At 46.4% G+C, this 19,358-nt stretch overlaps 1 protein-coding gene across 2 annotated transcripts in view; it reads right to left on the reverse strand.

Moving 5' to 3' along the window:
* Nucleotides 1-19,358, reverse strand: part of LOC135914649 (uncharacterized) — a 461,017-nt gene that overhangs the window by 22,901 nt on the left and 418,758 nt on the right. The window contains exon 6 of one of the 2 annotated variants that reach the window (XM_070537513.1): nt 3,819-3,915. The exons of the other annotated variant lie outside the window; for it this stretch is intronic. The gene's annotated coding sequence lies outside the window, so the exon portion shown is untranslated. Of the gene's footprint in view, nt 1-3,818; nt 3,916-19,358 lie in introns of those variants that run through there. 2 annotated transcript variants of the gene reach the window in all.

The following is a 19,358-nucleotide window of genomic DNA, read 5'->3' on the forward strand; positions in this document are numbered from 1 at the left end:
TACTCAGGGTACCCTTGAGCGAGGTGCAAAACTGTACCCAATTTCGCTGCGTCAGCTCGTTCGCGTAATTTCTGGCTTCTTCTATTATATGCTCTACTCGTAGACGTAGTTTCCGGTTTCACCGCTGTTGCTTCCATCGTTTGAGGAGGCCCTCACGAGCTTCCCACAGGTGTAAGAGCCGTGGTCGACTTTCGGGCGTCTCGGCTGGGCGCTGGATGGTTTTGGTGGTTTAGATGTGGGCGTCCCGGAGGTGCTGCATCCATTCCGCTATGTCCGTGATACCGTTTTCGGGCGGCGGGTACTGCCTGTACGCCTCCCAGTCCATGAGCCTAATCTGGCCAATTGTTTTTTTGAGTTTCAGGGTGGATACCGAGATGCTGAGGATGTAGTGATCGCTGCCCAGTGTTTCGCCCAGGTGCGTCCATGAGTATTCCCTTACGTTTTTGACAAATGGCAGGTCAGGAAACGTGTCTCGACTGACACTGTTGCCTACTCAGGTTGGTTGGAGGAAGTTGGTTATCAATTCGAGGCCCATTTGGTCAACCGCATCGAGGAGCGACCTCCCTTTTTGCGTGTCTTGTTGGTAGCCCCAAGTCATGTGTCTAGCGTTCATGTCTCCCACCCCTACCAGCTTTTTGCAGCTAGCGGCTCTCGCACTGTCGTAAATGCTGTTGCGGAAGTCGTCCTTCTGAGCCCTCGGTGGACTGTACAAACTCAGGATGAAAGTGCTATGTCTAGCCCTCTTCAGCGGGAGGACTTCCACTAGCACGTGATTAATGTCGTGATGTTGATAATGTTGTCCCACGGTCGTCACCGTCTTGTGAACTAAAACCACGACCTTCGGTGATTATGCTCCGAAACTTGCGAGGATTGGAGAATAATAACGATGTAAGTGTTGTATCAAAAAATGTCTTCTTGGCATTTCATACGGCAGCTAATTATGTTTTCAACTTCATCTAACAATGGCGATATCAAGAGCAGCAATAATAACAATATTCTCATTTGTGTGTAGCCCAAAAATAAAGCCCCTCCCACAGAGAATCACTGTCCCAGTCTTGCTTCAGCCGACTTTACCTTATGCGTGCAAAAATTTCTTATTTCATTGCACCCCTTAGTCTTTCACCGCGCTCGATTGTTTTTACATTTGGCTCTTGGTTATCTGACCTACGCAAGTCGTGACTGCCCAAGACCCCTTCCGTTTACCCTATAGAAGAATATAAGTCACCCAGGCTAAAGCTGTAATATTTCGATACCTAATTAATTCTATATTCAATGTTTCGTTTATTATTTCCGTTCCATCGCTCACTGCGTTGTACGTGGATTCTTCTGAAGTATTATTGCGCCAACTTTTAGCCCCGTAGGTTGCTAACAGGAAGTTACTCCGATTATGTGCTGTTATATATAGGCGGGTTAAACTTCAGCATGGCATATGGCGTTTCAGTGCATCTTTATTTGTCTGAAGTCGATTTCTTTGGCGTGATCCGGGACGGTAAGAATACAACCACGCAAATGCGGCCGTCATTATGTGGAAATCCTCGTATTCTACGTGCCAAACATACAATCAGATTATGAAGCGCGCAGTAGTAGTGGGAGACCCTGGAATAATTTTGACCACGTGGATTTCGTTGAAGTGCGCCTGATTCACGGTACACAAGCGTTCGTGCATTCGATTATTATTGGAATGCGGCCGCCGTGACAGGGGTCGAACCAGCGGCCTGCCGTCGCTTTGTGTTTTTGGTGTATCTTGAGCCAATCTTATCACCCTTGAAAAATTCCCCCGCTTTCAGTGCTTAACTGGCTCAAAATAACCCCAAAACAGGCACAAAGTAAAATATAGGAAGTGTACGTCTGCGTGCGCATTATTCTAACTATGCTTCTCATGCAATTTTCAACAGTTCTAACGCCTCGTCAACTATCCGAAAAGCTGCTCATCGCGGTTTACTTTTAAACGGTATATTAATATTGACGTACTCTTGACCTTATTGAAATCTATGTTACCTTCTCAGATATTCTACGACATCGTAAACCCAAACCTCAAAATACATGTTATCATGGCTGTTAAACCAACATTTTCTCTGTATTTCCTTTTCAACAACCTGCTCGCTCGATCTGTAAACGATTCCTTTAAAAGTCAAAATGTGACTATTCCGAAAAAAAAACTTAATCAGGGAAAGAAATAAACAGGCTTGTTGCTGACATGAGCTGCTTTTTAACGTAGAGAAAACGACATCTGCTGTGGCGCTGATGTAAGCAACATTTGTAGTAGTGTATACTTAGTAATACAAAGCTTAATTCTCATTAGAAAAATGGGCAGGCACTCTGACTCCTATTTTTCGATTTGTTTCATCGTCATTAGCCCACCCCCCCCATAGACCCTTTCACCACTAAAATTTCTCTCACGAAGCCCGTTTCTTGAACTGCCTTTCAGACTGCCACCGAGAAAGCCAACGAAATGCCTGAGCTAGGTGTCCCAGCCGCTCTCCTTTACGACTTCTTCCAGCACTCCAAAAAGCTTGGTTACTTTTCAGCGAGCCGTCCCGCCTCTGTCATGGCACTTTCATGGACATTAAGAGAGGACTTGAGGCGCTTCTTTTCTCTCGGCTCGTTTAGGCTTCAGACGTGTTGTGCGATACGAGAATCTTTCCGGTCATAGCCAGTTTACGGCTACAAACACAGGCAGTGCTTCTTTTTACAGCCTTTTCGTGCCTTGTGGGTTTCTCCTGCGCGCTGCTTTGCAGGAAGTGAGGAGGCGCAGGCCGGAAGCCGACCGCGCCTTGCAGGGAGGCTGTTAATGGTCATGCAGTAAACTGTGTTTCTGCGCTGTAGTGCGCTCACTAATACAAGACAAGAGATGAAGATAATGTTGAATGAATTGCTGTTTAGCCCGTTATCTGCCCACTTTACGAGTACGGTATACTTAACTGCTGCTTTAAAAAAACATACTGAACGGAACACTGACAACGCATCGCGGTATATTTTTATTTATTTATTTATTTATTTATTTATTTATAGCTTTATTATTATTTTTTTTACGGCGTGAGCCGCATTTTAGATGGCTTCTTAGGAGTTGTACTGGGAGTCTGCACAACTCTACGCGAGCATGTGTCTTCACGAGGACAAAAAAAAAGTAAACTTGCCTTTTCGTGCAAAATGAATGGCCAGATAGTAACATTATCCATAGTTAGGCTCATTGGAGGCATTTAAGTAAGCAGTTAATAAAAGAAAATGTGAAAAAAGCAGACAAGCTGCTGGCCTAAAGAATGTAATTATTTAGTAAAATTATGCAGATGGCACGTACTCTGGGAATCGACGTGCGCGAAGCTTTCATCAGCCAGCAAGGCAAAACGACACTTTATGACTAGAGACATATGGCAGATTTCAGTGACGTACGCGTCCCTCAGCGACCGTGGTGGACCAAGAAAAGAAATTGGAGCTAATACTAAGCCTCAAAACGAGTTCAATTACAAGACATGACGTGCTTTCCCCTGTACAAACGCGCCACAACGCCACCGTACGATGAGAGACGTGAAACAAATTTTGGGCGACAGACGCGTCCTCTAAGTTCTATCTTTATCGTCAGCTAGAAGATGCGTGCACTCGCTTTTTATATTAAGATGGTCGCACCTCAGCATTACAATGTACTGGATGCAGAGATGTAGTCGATGTTCGTTCGAGAACATGAACTACGGAAGCGCTCGCTCACAATCATTACCCGACATCCCACCAGCCTCACTTCCTTCCAACCCCGTAACTCTCTTTCATAACCAGAAATTCATTCTCCGATGTGACATACGTGCAATTATACGCCTGTGCTTCTTCTTCCTTCCCGGCGACCTTTCCTGGTGGAGGAATTTTGTCTTCGGAGGTTTCGGCCTGGAGTTGCCCTGACACCTGCTGTCACCTGAGCCGTGGAACCTGCAAGAGAGAACCCTACAATGTGTCCCAAGTGACCAGCGCCTGCGTTTACAGCGGACCTTCATCACCTTCTGTAGCTGTACCCAAGTACCCAGCATATTACGCACGAGGTTGTCAAGGAGGCCTAACTAAAGCTCAATGCTGTAGAAAACTATAAGTATTGGATAAAAAAGAACATATGTCCTAACTCATTGCTGAAGTACCTGAATCCGAGAGGGCTAGATTCAATAGTTTGATGTCCTTAGTGCTATTTTTTTCTACCTGTACGTTGCATCAAATAGGCCAACTTAAAGGGACACTAAAGTGAAAAATGATTTCTTCTCCATTAGTAAATTACGATTCTACAACACCAAAAACACCGCTCTTACAACGATAAGACGTTTGGTAAGCCAGAAAAAGCGCAAGAACGAAATACGGGTGGCGACGCCTACTTACGTTTCCACACCTGGGGGCTGTGACGTCTTGGATTTTGATGGCATCTTCTAGGGCCTACTAATTATATATAGCGGTACAGGTTGAATACATTCCGGACTCCGGACTCCGGACAGGCCGCTATTGAAATATGAACCTGGCAAGGTTTAACGCTAGAACGTTATCTAGTGAGGCGAGTCTAGCAGTGCTATTGGAGGAAATAGAGGGCAGTAAATGGGATATAATAGGGCTCAGTGATGTTAGGAGGCCAAAAGAAGCATATACAGTGCTAAAAAGCGAGCACGTCCTGTGCTACCGGGGCTTAGCGGAGAGACGAGAACTAGGAGTCGGATCCCTGATTAATAAGAATATAGCTGGTAGCATACACGAATTCTATAGCAATAACGAGAGCGTGACAGGTCTTGTTGTGAAACTTAATAAGAGGTACAAAATGAAGGTTGTCCAGGTCTACGCCCCCACATGCAGTCATGATGACCAGGAAGTCGAAAGCTTCTATGAAGACGTGGAATCGGCGAGGGGTAGAGTGAAAACAAAATGCACTATACTGATGGGCGAATTCATTGCCAAGGTAGGCAAGAAGCAGGCTGGAGACAAAGCAGTGGGGGAATATGGCATAGGCACTAAGAAAAGCAGGGGAGAGTTATTAGTAGAGTTTGCGGAAAAGAATAATATGCGGAAAATGAATACCTTCTTCCGCAAGCGGGATAGCCGAAAGTGGACGTGGAGGAGCCCGAACGGCGAGACTAGAAATGAAATAGACTTCATACTGTGCGCTAACCCTGGCATCATACAAGATGTGGACGAGCTCATCAATGTGCGCTGCAATGACCATAGGATAGTAAGAATTCGAATTAGCCTAGACCTGAGGAGGGAACGGAAGAAACTGGTACATAAGAAGCCGATCAATGAGTTAGTGGTAAGAGGGAAAATAGAGAAATTCCAGATCAAGCTACAGAACAGGTATTCGGCCTTAACTCAGGAAGAGGACCTTAGTGTTGAGGCAATGAACGACAATCTTGTGGGCATCATTAAGGAGTGTGCAATAGAGGTCGGTGGTAACTCCATTAGACAGGATACCAGTAAGCTATCGCAGGAGACGAAATATCTGATCAAGAAATGCCAATGAAGCTAAACATTTCGACAGAATTGCCTGTCTGGTTGGGAAATTGATTAGAACTTGAGACTGACTCCAACCAAATAACTGAATTTTATTAGCCCGACGTTTCGGAGCCCATTCGGCTCCTTCTTCAGGGGGTTGTTCTTCGGGGGGTGGCGGTGTGCCTCTTTTAAAGCGTCTTTTTTGAAGAAAGGAGGGGGGGGGGGGAACACGGGAGGTGGGGAGACACTCCACAGACGGAAAGGTGGGGGGGAACAAAAGGAAAGGGGGGTTTGTGTTGTTGACCGCTTCCAAGGAGCTGCGATGACCGGTGCTGGGTGGAGTGCTCACGAGGGTGCCCTTGATGGGCCGCGGGGGGGGGGGGGGCGGAGGTTACAGGGTCGCGCCGACGTTCTGTGTTGGTGAAACGAGCGGGAGTCTATCTGGCTGTGCGTCCTTTTCTTCTTTTCGTCATGTCGCCAAGGCCATGGACATAGACCGAGGGTAGGTTGCCCTTCACACGGTTTATGTTATTCTCCGTATTCTGAATGTGCCATGACTCCAGTAGTAGTCTCTTTCGCCAGTTCGTTTCTGTTTGAAGGATTTCAGTTTCCTTGAAAGCAATTTTGTGGTCGGCGACTTCAGAGTGTTCCGCGACGGCGCTGCGAATACGGTTGAATGTCCTGACGTCGTTCTCGTGTTGTCTGATCCTTTCTTTTAGATTTTTGGTTTCCCCGATGTACGACGCCGGACAGTCAGCACAACTGATTTTGTAGACGACGCCTTGAGCTTTTTCTTTTGGTGGACGATCTTTTGGTTTAGGGAGGAGGATATTGAAAGTGTTTATTGGTTTGTGCGCCACTTTGAGGCCTTCTTTTTTTAATATTCGGCTGAGCGCTTCGCTGGTACCTCTGATGTACGGGATGGACACTCGCTTCTGGGGTTGGGGAGAAGTAAACGGCTGAAGGTCCCGCATTTTGTTTCTTCTTTTTTGTTGTCTGGTTGTCTTTCGAATGAAGTCATCTGTGTAGCCATTCCTCTTAAGTTCGTTGAGAACCGTTCTCTTTTCTTTCTTTAGATCCGATTCCGATGAGGAATGAGTTTCGGCTCGTTTGAATAAAGAATTTACAACAGACGCCTTGTGGTTTGCCGGATGGTCGGATTGGAAATGAAGATAGCGGCCTGTGTGGGTTGGTTTTCGGTAGACTGAAAATTTTAGAATGCCGTCTTTTCGTGTAACTTGTACATCTAAGAATGGGAGTGATCCGTTCTGTTCGCGCTCATATGTGAACTGTATATCCGGGTCTATGGAGTTTAAGTGTTTCTGCAAGTTTTCGACTTGGCTCGTCTTCACGATGCAAAAACAATCATCCACGTACCTGAGGAAGACTTTTGGTTTCGGGAAAAAAGTATTTAAAGCTCTCTCCTCGATGCTCTCCATAGTCAAGTTAGCCATGGCAACGGAAATTGAGGCCCCCATAGGAGTTCCTTTGACCTGTTTGTAGTAGCTGCCTCGGAAGGTGAAATAGGTATTGGACAGGCACAGTTCGAGAAGGCGGCAGATCTCGTCTACACTCAAAGGGGGTTCTCTCACTGAGCGTATCGTCACGTTCCAGTGCATCTCTAGTTGCGGAAACAGCCAACTTAATGGGTACTCTTGTGAACAGAGAGATTACATCAAAAGAGACCAGACATTCATCATCTTCGATACGGATTTTTGATGTGAGTTTGATGAAATTCTCGGAGTCGCGCACGTGCGATGCTGTCCTTCCGGTGAGTGGTGATATGATCTGATGCAAGTAAGTGGATAGTGATCGTAGTGGGGAACACGAAAAGTCTACGATTGGTCGTAAGGGGATTCCGGGTTCAGACAACACGAGAACAGACAGACAACACGACAGACAACACGAGAGAACACAACAGAACAGACAACACGAGGATCAGACAACACGAGAACGACGTCAGGACATTCAACCGTGTGCTGACTGTCCGGCGTCGTACATCGGGGAAACCAAAAATCTAAAAGAAAGGATCAGACAACACGAGAACGACGTCAGGACATTCAACCGTATTCGCAGCGCCGTCGCGGAACACTCTGAAGTCGCCGACCACAAAATTGCTTTCAAGGAAACTGAAATCCTTCAAACAGAAACGAACTGGCGAAAGAGACTACTACTGGAGTCATGGCACATTCAGAATACGGAGAATAACATAAACCGTGTGAAGGGCAACCTACCCTCGGTCTATGTCCATGGCCTTGGCGACATGACGAAAAGAAGAAAAGGACGCACAGCCAGATAGACTCCCGCTCGTTTCACCAACACAGAACGTCGGCGCGACCCTGTAACCTCCCCCCCCCGCGGCCCATCAAGGGCACCCTCGTGAGCACTCCACCCAGCACCGGTCATCGCAGCTCCTTGGAAGCGGTCAACAACACAAACCCCCCTTTCCTTTTGTTCCCCCCCACCTTTCCGTCTGTGGAGTGTCTCCCCACCTCCCGTGTTCCCCCCCCCCCCTCCTTTCTTCAAAAAAGACGCTTTAAAAGAGGCACACCGCCACCCCCCGAAGAACAACCCCCTGAAGAAGGAGCCGAATGGGCTCCGAAACGTCGGGCTAATAAAATTCAGTTATTTGGTTGGAGTCAGTCTCAAGTTCTAATCAATTTCCCAACCAGACAGGCAATTCTGTCGAAATGTTTAGCTTCAAGTCTTTACGTGCAGACTTCGGGCTAGAGGCAGTGCAACTTGCAAAGAACTATATAAAAGCAGTGAAAGGAATATCCACCTTCAAGACACACCTAGACTTCACCCGGAAATGCAAAGACAAGAACGTCGTGCCACGAAGTCTCCAGCTACGGCAACCAATCAACACACCAGAAGGCCGGGACATCATCGACAAGGCCCAGCAAAGATTGGTGACAGCACGGATACATGAGTGCCACATGTTGATCCGGAAGAAAGAAGTCGACGCGTTCTTCGCCAGAAGACAACTTGAACACAAGGTACCCCATCTCTTTTCATCAATTGAATCGTTTGCAAAGGCCGTAGCGTCCTCAGAGGAAATGAAACACAGTCAAACGCAGAAGAAGAAATTCTCTTCCCTAATCAACGAAAACGAGAAAACAGGAGTGTTAAACAAGCACACAGTAACCAATTTATCATCGAGAAAGCTCACAAGCGAAGAAACTTCAATCCTGGCAAAAGGTGAAAAATTCAATGTTACGACAGATAACCCACCCCTCCCCAAGATGATCGCCGCCCTTGAGAGCGGCATCCAGCAACTAGACCCCAAAGTGCGGGAACAGGTCAGACTGAAAGCAATCGGCATAATAAGGTCCAATAACAACCGCAGAAGAGAACGCAACTTAACTTCCGACGAAATAAAAGCAATGAGAACGCTGAAAGAAGATACCAACATTGTGATCCTACCGGCGGACAAGGGGAACTCAACCGTTGTTTTGAACATAAAGGACTACGAGGATAAGGCGTCCGCCCTACTTGACAGCCAAGATTACGAGAGACTAAAGAAGGACCCCACTACGAGAACTCAGTCGTTGCTGAACAAGACGCTGATTGAAATATTCCGCAGCCACCCAAATTCTCGAAATCTCTACCTAAAATTAATCTGTAGGAACGGATCCGCTCCAGCTTTCTACGGCTTGCCAAAACTCCATAAACCCGGAATCCCCTTACGACCAATCGTAGACTTTTCGTGTTCCCCACTACGATCACTATCCACTTACTTGCATCAGATCATATCACCACTCACCGGAAGGACAGCATCGCACGTGCGCGACTCCGAGAATTTCATCAAACTCACATCAAAAATCCGTATCGAAGATGATGAATGTCTGGTCTCTTTTGATGTAATCTCTCTGTTCACAAGAGTACCCATTAAGTTGGCTGTTTCCGCAACTAGAGATGCACTGGAACGTGACGATACGCTCAGTGAGAGAACCCCTTTGAGTGTAGACGAGATCTGCCGCCTTCTCGAACTGTGCCTGTCCAATACCTATTTCACCTTCCGAGGCAGCTACTACAAACAGGTCAAAGGAACTCCTATGGGGGCCTCAATTTCCGTTGCCATGGCTAACTTGACTATGGAGAGCATCGAGGAGAGAGCTTTAAATACTTTTTTCCCGAAACCAAAAGTCTTCCTCAGGTACGTGGATGATTGTTTTTGCATCGTGAAGACGAGCCAAGTCGAAAACTTGCAGAAACACTTAAACTCCATAGACCCGGATATACAGTTCACATATGAGCGCGAACAGAACGGATCACTCCCATTCTTAGATGTACAAGTTACACGAAAAGACGGCATTCTAAAATTTTCAGTCTACCGAAAACCAGCCCACACAGGCCGCTATCTTCATTTCCAATCCGACCATCCGGCAAACCACAAGGCGTCTGTTGTAAATTCTTTATTCAAACGAGCCGAAACTCATTCCTCATCGGAATCGGATCTAAAGAAAGAAAAGAGAACGGTTCTCAACGAACTTAAGAGGAATGGCTACACAGATGACTTCATTCGAAAGACAACCAGACAACAGAAAAAGAAGAAACAAAATGCGGGACCTTCAGCCGTTTACTTCTCCCCAACCCCAGAAGCGAGTGTCCATCCCGTACATCAGAGGTACCAGCGAAGCGCTCAGCCGAATATTAAAAAAAGAAGGTCTCAAAGTGACGCACAAACCAATAAACACTTTCAATATCCTCCTCCCTAAACCAAAAGATCGTCCACCAAAAGAAAAAGCTCAAGGCGTCGTCTACAAAATCAGTTGTGCTGACTGTCCGGCGTCGTACATCGGGGAAACCAAAAATCTAAAAGAAAGGATCAGACAACACGAGAACGACGTCAGGACATTCAACCGTATTCGCAGCGCCGTCGCGGAACACTCTGAAGTCGCCGACCACAAAATTGCTTTCAAGGAAACTGAAATCCTTCAAACAGAAACGAACTGGCGAAAGAGACTACTACTGGAGTCATGGCACATTCAGAATACGGAGAATAACATAAACCGTGTGAAGGGCAACCTACCCTCGGTCTATGTCCATGGCCTTGGCGACATGACGAAAAGAAGAAAAGGACGCACAGCCAGATAGACTCCCGCTCGTTTCACCAACACAGAACGTCGGCGCGACCCTGTAACCTCCCCCCCCCCCCGCGGCCCATCAAGGGCACCCTCGTGAGCACTCCACCCAGCACCGGTCATCGCAGCTCCTTGGAAGCGGTCAACAACACAAACCCCCCTTTCCTTTTGTTCCCCCCCACCTTTCCGTCTGTGGAGTGTCTCCCCACCTCCCGTGTTCCCCCCCCCCTCCTTTCTTCAAAAAAGACGCTTTAAAAGAGGCACACCGCCACCCCCCGAAGAACAACCCCCTGAAGAAGGAGCCGAATGGGCTCCGAAACGTCTGGCTAATAAAATTCAGTTATTTGGTTGGAGTCAGTCTCAAGTTCTAAGAAATGCCAATGTATGAAAGCCTCTAACGCTACAGCTAGACTAGAACTGGCAGAACTTTCGAAGTTAATCAACAAGCGTAAGACAGCTGACATAAGGAAGTATAATATGGATAGAATTGAACATGCTCTCAGGAATGGAGGAAGCCTAAAAGTAGTGAAGAAGAAACTAGGAATTAGCAAGAATCAGATGTATGCATTAAGAGACAAAGCCGGCAACATCATTACTAATATGGATGAGATAGTTCAAGTGGCTGAGGAGTTCTGTAGAGATTTATACAGTACCAGTGGCACCCACGACGATAATGGAAGAGAGAATAGTCTAGAGGAATTCGAAATCCCACAGGTAACGCCGGAAGAAGTAAAGAAAACCTTTGGAGTTATGCAAAGGGGTAAGGCAGCTGGGGAGGATCAAGTAACAGCAGATTTGTTGAAGGATGGTGGGCAGATTATATTTGAAAAACTGGCCATCCTGTATACGCAATGCCTCATGACCTCGAGCGTACCGGAATCTTCGAAGAACGTCAACATATTCTTAATCCATAAGAAAGGGGACGCCAAAGAGTTGAAAAATTATACACCGATCAGCTTACTGTACGTTGCCCACAATGTAGTTACTAAGGTAATCGCAAATAGAATCAGGAACACTTTAGACTTCTGTCAAGCAAAGGACCAGGCAGGATTCAGTAAAGGTTGACTACATTGTGTTCTAAAGGAACCAAATATTAAACGTGGCAACCTTCATGAACCTTTATTCAGCCAACGCGGCCCAAATGAGAAAACGTACTTTGGGATCCCTGACGTCACACTGACGTACCGGCGCTGAGGTTTCGGCGCAAAATTCAAATACTGATACATGGACCTTCATTTTCTCGTCTAATAACCAAACTATATCTTTGAAATAACTGCCTGCAGGGTTCTCAAACAATGCTTTATTAGTCTACACTGATTTATTGCTTCGCTTTAGTGTCCCTTTAAATAAAAAGAAACCGTCGGAAAACAACATTGAAATCGATAGCTTCGTGGTAGACCTGCTGAGATAATTTTGTATGTACAGTGTCAATTTTTTCCCGCTTTCCGCTTGACTATTTTTCGTCACCAAACCCCGGTTATAAGGTTATCGTCACACTAACCGCTGTTGTCATCTCCAAAAAACCACTTAAAGATATTTTAAATGCTATCACCCTCACAACATGACAGGGCAGTGTTGGGAGCACATATAGGTTAGCTCGATTGGCTTACGCCATAAAACATGAGGTTCGTTTGACGTTGCTCAATCTCCGGGATCAGTGCGCATTGAAAACCACCCTAAAGCTAACTCTGAGACACATATAATGCACTGGTGTAACGATCAGTCCATCATGTCACCCCTTTTGAATACTCCAGGACCGGCCCAGCTTACGTGATAGGCAGCCATCCTAGCAAATAGGTGAGGATGCACCAGACAAGTCCTCGCTTTCGAAGGGTGTGCTCGAGGCACATGGGTGGGACCTAGTTACTTAACCGCAGTCGATAGCACTCGCAGCAGGAAAAACGGAATCTTTCATTCGTTAACATTTTCGCGAGAATAATGGGACAACCATGTGTGTAGTCTGTATCGTCTTCTTATCAATCTTCCGAATACCTTTTGTTGAATAAAAAGAACTCAATTATCACCTGAAAGCAATCACACGTATGTTCCTCGCCGCCTTGTGTTGCGACTTTCCGTGCACAGTTTCCGCTCGGCGCCACCGCAGTTCTGTACTCTAGCACCTTCTCATTCAGTGCGCATAGTCCTTTACATGGTACTGCTTCCGCTTTCCGGTGCCACATCTTGGAGTTCAGCATTTCGGGTGCAGTTGCGTCGATTCGCTTGAGAAGCTACAAAGCTTTCTCGCCGACACTTTCTCCTTAAGCTCTTAGGCCGTCGACCACTGCCTCAACTAACACGCCATTGCTGAAGGAAGAAAAGAATCCTTCATCGTGCCACCCAGCCCATCGTAGTGATATTGCCACAATACTATAGACCTGCCAGAAGGGAGAGAGAGAAATGAAAGGGCAAAGGTAGTGAGGTTATCCGGAAGAAAAGTTTCTCGTTTGCTGCATTACAATGGGGAAAGAAAGACAGAAAGAATACCGAAGAACGAAAGCAAACGAGAAAAAAAAAATGTGGGAGGTGGAGAATGCCTCGAGAATATCTAAGTCTCTGTAATAGTTTACTCGAACGTAGACGCTTCAATAGCACCTTGATCGGTTTATGATGTGACGACCGTATAACGTGGTTCTTCAGCATTGTCTGCTTCGAGAGCCCATCAGAAAGCCGAAAATTTGGTGTGCAGATATTGTGAAATTCGGATAAGACCGGAGGTTATCACCAATCCTGAAAGCGGTGTTTATATCTTGCCCCAAGAGCTTCTTTAACATACACTCTTGCAGTTCAAAGAGAAGACCGCACAAAAAAGTGAAGGTGAAGTGCATTGGTAGAAAAGCGAAGAGAGAGGGGATGTCTCACTGTTAGGATAACAATTCCATGAAAGGGAAACATAACTTGCTCAGATAAAATTAATGCCATATACCGCAAAACTGCTGGACGCCGGCGCGATTTCTTAGCAAGGTATGGCTGTGTCTATGGATTGTGACGGGAAGAATTTTTTTAGATAGCTACCAAAAATGTGCAAATGCCAAAGTACAACTAAAAATGACTGCACCGTATGAAAACAAGATCCTATTTGAGTGAAAAAAGTTTCCGAAAAAAAAAAACGCATGATTCCCTTTGGTCTACTGCTGCTATTTCTCATTACGGGATAATCTTGTTATTCAAACGAAATAAGCGACGTGGGCTGTTCGCTCTGTGATCAACAGGATGCCGACACTGCCAGGCGCGTGGGGGGGGGGGGGGGGGGGGGGGAGGGAGACAGAAGGAAAGCGAAGGATCATGCAGCGATACACCTGAGCAGCTTGGAAAACCTACCCAGTGTATGATTATCTTATTCGCCATCCACTCTACCGAAAGTAATTGAGAAATGTGGCCCTTCAATATTCACTGAGCTCTTCTGTACAAAAATAAACGAGTTCTAGAAACCGAGCGCATAAAACTACCCTGCAAGAGCGGGACGAAATTGGCTTCGCTTATATTTCAAAGGACCTGAGAAACGTGGAGAAGCTAGAATTATCATATTACTCGTACTGCATACTTCGGAAGCGCGAAGGCTAAAACAGCGCAAAAACTAAGGGATAGAAGAACTAACATTCTCCGGGTTTTGCTTCCACATGCTTGCGATTCAAAATATTGAAGATTTTTTTATTACTGATTCGCTTGAGAACTCGAAGCTAATTCCAGACGGCCGAGGTTCGTTTTTTTGGGCTTGCTGAGGCGGTTGCGTGCCCTGTCTTGACTTCTTCAGCTTTGTTCCGTACTTCGAGAAAACTGGAATAATACCTCTCACATATCGCGAAAAACATTTGTTTCCACAATTTATTTAGTTCTATTCGCTTGTCGTTTGAAAGTATATGTTCCTCGCCTCAAATATATTCCCTGACAAAAGCAGAGGGCCACATAAAAATGATTTTTCGGGTCATTTTTATCGCGAGATCAAGAAATATGGTGGTGTGGGCAGCCCTTGAGCAGTTACTGCGATTGTAAGCATTCACGTGTGTTACATTCACATCTGTCAAACCTGTCAAGAGTTCAACCAATCGATGTATTCGTTCGTCATGCATGTTCCTTGATGAGGCCGTATGTACCTCCTTCCACAGATTCCGCCGCTGTGGCCGGTTGGTTTTGGCGTTCTGTTGCCAACCACGAGGTCTCTAGTTCGATTCCCGGTCAGGGTGACCGCATTTTAATTAAGAGTAAACACAAACGGGCTTACGTACTTGTACTAAGTTGCTCGTTGAAAATTCGAGATGGTCGAAATCAACCCGGAGCCTTCGGCTACGTCGTCTCTCATAACCCGGTGTTTCTTGCGGACATTACACCCCATGAAACAATGAATTATTCTATGGAATACAGGAATGCAGGAAGACTTCTACAGGAATGCAAATAACACTTGGAACTACATGCGTTGGTCGCCTATGTATACGTGTTGCACATGTTGTTCACGTTCCGATAGGCGCACAGGTGCTTAAAATATTTGTCTTGCTTTCTCTCTATCTCTCAAGCACGCACTTTACGGAGTTTTTCCTGCCAGTCGCTAAATTACGGACCCCTAATAGAAAATTGTCCGTTCCCTCCTTATTTCGTGCAGCCATTCACCTTGCAGCAAATGCACCAGTACACATAGGCCGTACTCGCGTGACATCGCATACTCCATTACTATTTGTAGCTTCCACTGTGCGCTTAAAGATAAGCCGGCGGGGATAACGCGCAGGTTATCACCCTACTGGCTGTGCACTACTATATAGACGAGAGTTTGCAGCGCTTGTAGGTTGCAGCCATCTTTTGCTTGAGAGTTCGGAGGCTTTGCAGAACGTACGGCAGCGGCAGCGCTCAACCTCTCTTTCGCGCACGCTTGTCGCTGCCATGCCAACAAATAACAAATGCGGTCGAGAATGCGCACACTTACTCGAAGCGCCGATGTAAGTGTAAATGATTCTAGTATATAATATGATTCCTACTTAATTAAGTGGCGTTGATTTTCTTTTTCAATGTCTTTCTTTAAGATGTCATCTTCTCCGTCGCTTATTCCTTTGTCAACCGTTTGGCAGCGCCCCCGTCCAGCTGAGTAATAAACTGTAGAAGAATCGACATTTGTGCAAGTTGGTACTCTTTGAACACCTTGAAGGCGCAGTGCAAGACAACGAAGACAAAAGGTAGGGCTGTCCTTTGTGTTTTTGTCTTCGTCGTCTTGCGCTGCCCCTTCAAGATGTGAGTAATAACCACTCATCTTTCTATTTTCAAGCTTCGCAGTATTGGGGGCGAGGACTTCGCCATCTGTCGGAAGCGCCTCCCTTGCGTAGTATGAGGGATCACGCGGCGCGCACAGGTTTCGCTTACGGGGCTCAATAAAAACACCACGCGGCAGTCCTCCTGGACATTTGTGTAAGCACTCTCAAAACGAGGGAAGTTTTTCACTGTCGACGTAATAATCTTCGGCAAACTCAAAACACAGAATCGTTCACAGACGCTACCTCTTTACGGAAATGCACTGCGCTCGGTCGCCGCGATGACGTCTCCCGAACCGGCTTCTGGCGTGAAAGGTAGGCAAACGCTCAGAGCAAACTATGTGAAGCATGTCCTTATAGTGGCCTGTCTGTATAGCCAAATGGAGCATGACAGAATCGAGCCTCAATGCAGCGATAGCACGGGTTCCCAGCGACCGACTGCGCGTCTGCATGCATGTCCGCGCACAATGTTTTGCTTTCGCTGTCAGCGCGTTTTCGCACCCTGCCGTGAGCTTTAGGCCGCAGCATGTAAGCATTTGACAGTACACTAGCAACCATTGTTGCGTAAACACTATCGGAACTTTTCAAAAATAATTTCGTTAGAGAGACTTCGACGCTTATGGCGATTGCGATGTGCCATCGGGATGATTCAATCTTTTGTTTTTCCTTCTGTATTCTTGGACGTTTGCATACTATTTCTGAAGGTGCGTCGCACTGTATGTTTATCTGTCTTCTCATTGTGCGATAGTTCTTTTTCGTAATTCAGTGCGTAAATTCATAACAAGAACATGACCATAAGCCATGCCTTTTTGTAATGTGCTTCTTACCCTGCCCTTTCCATTCCAGTGAACTTGCCAGTATCTAGCATCAACAAGTTCGTAGACCAAACCGTGATGACATTAGCTGGGCAGCGGGCGCGGTCGAGCGCCTCAGTGCGCGTTTTGTGCTACTCACCGAACAGTGCATGCAGTCCTGGCGCTGTAGCAGAAGTTTTCCTTGAATCTGTACTTTCTGCACACCCGAGTTGAGCTGATGGCTGTCTGCCGGTTCTAAGTTTCGCGAGCCAAGCATTACGCAGCTTCTTGTCCGGCGGCTACGTGTGAATAAGGCTGACACCGGGCTCCGTGGCGTACGTCCGGCACTGCGGCACCGAGCAGTAGCCTACCATGCTGCACGCCTCCAAAGGCAGCCATTACCTATTATAGAGAGTGTAGTTCTTTCAGATGTTGTCAAGTAGACACCCAAGGCGGCAAAGCTTCACCACTTAATCAGAACCGCAGCGCAAGTGGGGCTTTAAACTTTCGTTTTGAGCTCGCTTCGCCGCTTCAGAAGCAGCCGACGCGGCTGCTGTGTCCACGTGATGCCTGATGACACGTCACGCTGACGGTGGCGCCAGCTTTTCCAGCGGTAAAGCTCGCCCCTAGTATGCATCACAGTGCCCTGCTGCTCAACGTGACCCTGAAATTGTTGCAGACGTTTAATGGCAGCCGGAAATAAATTACAGGGTAGTCCAGTACTTTGAATACTTGGAGGCTGGTTTGTTACTGATTTGGCGTAGGAATACGTAAATTTCGAATTAAATTGAATTTGCATGTGTCAGGACCAACAAAATTCCATCGCATTTATTCATACACAGCCAAAAAATGATGTGTCTATAGAGCTCGTGGCTGAGCATGCTTTTTATGCCGACGTCGGTAGGTCAAAGTGACCAACCTGCTGAAAATTCAGAAGACGTATTGCCGATAAATGCAAAGCAACACAACGCCATCACAAAGAATGGCTATGTCTGAGCAGTATAATTACAGTATTGTATGAGTATAGGACTGTCACGGTTCTTTTAAATGGCGGATCGCGGCGCGGAAGTGTAAGTATACCGAACGTCAATGACCTCAAAACTACGCATGTTAAGACAGTAGGATATTTTGAGTGTACAAGAAATCAGCTCTATTCCGGAAAGTGCCAAATATCTGATAGGAATAGCCCGTGCGTAAATCACAGCAGAGCCTTGCGAATGATGCCATGAACCTTTGCTCTGATGGCCAGAGCAAAGGCTCTCTATCTCCTTTCCCCATCTTTCATCCCCCCCATCCTGCTCCCATGTGTAGGGCAGCAAACCGGTTAAGCTAAACTGGTTAACCTCCCTGCCTTTCCTTCTCCACTTTTTCCTTCCTTCCTTCCTTGCTCTGATGCCCAGATTATCCTGGTGTATCGAAATGTTGATCTCAAGACATCAAAACTTACGGGAGCGGAAATCAAAGTTGCTTCAATCGGACAGATTTCACGATCTGCGTTTCTGACAACAAGAAACGTGCAAGCCGACGTGAACTTTAGGAAGACGCTGCGAGACACATCTCGTTATATAAGCTGAAGAGCCGAATGCGAATGATTACTAAAATGGCTGATAACCGATGCGCAGTAGAAAGGCTGTCATGTTCCATCATATGAGGATAATAAGCAATGAAACTCCACCGGCGGCTGTAATGAGCTGCCCATGTCACGCAATTCCTTGCGGTAGTGTTTCGAAAACGCGTAGAGGCTAGGGAATACAGACTGCTTAAAGTTACAGATGAAATTTTCACGTATGGCGGAAAGTTTTGATGACTTATGTTGGTGGTGATCTGATGAAAATAAAAGAGTAGAATAATTCAACACCAGTTACACCACTTCAAAATACAATTTCCGTCGTTATGATGAAATACAACGTGTTAGCTTGTTCGCCCATTTCATGATCGTTTTTAATCAGTAACGGAAAATTTGAAGTTTTCTACCTAAATCCCGATTCTCCGGAGACCTTAATGATGCTCGTTCTTAATCTCAAAGTGGCGATAAATAAAAGCTTCAGTATCTCGGAGTCGCAATTTAGAACATTTCCTGTTTTCGCAAGGCACAAATTTCACCGTCTATAAAATCTGGAACAACGGAAACGAAACAGAAAATGGAACAGAACTTTCCATAAATGTACTCGTTTGTCGCTGTTGGAATTTCGCGTAATTATTCTGTAGCAGCTGTTATGGGCACTCTTCTCGCGCAAAACCCGAACAGTCCCGCGTGAGCCTCGATCACCCAAGTGGGCACTTATATTGCTGTGTTTGGATTACCCACAGGTTTATTCCATTTGTTTACGGCGGGTTGTGGAAGTCGGCGGCGAGGGCTTCAGTTTCTGACATATTGATCCACTCCGCTACCATCTGCTCTTTTAAGGAGGAGCACACTTTCGACCAGCGCATTCCTATGGCAACGACAGAGCGGAAAAGTGCAGGAAACTCGTGACCCCGGAAGCTGCGTTCGACGAGGCCTTTCTCCCGCTTGACTGAAGAGAGAGAGCTCTAGAACCTTGGCGCTCGACTTGCTCTCCGCCCTGTAGGCGCATTCACTTCTGAGTGCGAGCGGTGAGAGCGGGAACACGGACGACTTGTTACTCTAGGGGCGTTTACTTGAATGCGAGAAGTGGCGCACCGCTGCTCATTTCTGCATAGAAGACATGTAAACTGCGATAGGGCACGAGGAAGGCGAAAGAGGGCAGTTCGAGGAATTCGTCTCACTATACTCAGTGAGCTGTAGTCGTACTATAAGTGGCTGTCACTATATGCTATGA

The sequence above is a fragment of the Dermacentor albipictus genome, chromosome 4, assembly GCF_038994185.2.
Source record: "Dermacentor albipictus isolate Rhodes 1998 colony chromosome 4, USDA_Dalb.pri_finalv2, whole genome shotgun sequence".
Lineage (NCBI taxonomy): Eukaryota > Metazoa > Arthropoda > Arachnida > Ixodida > Ixodidae > Dermacentor > Dermacentor albipictus.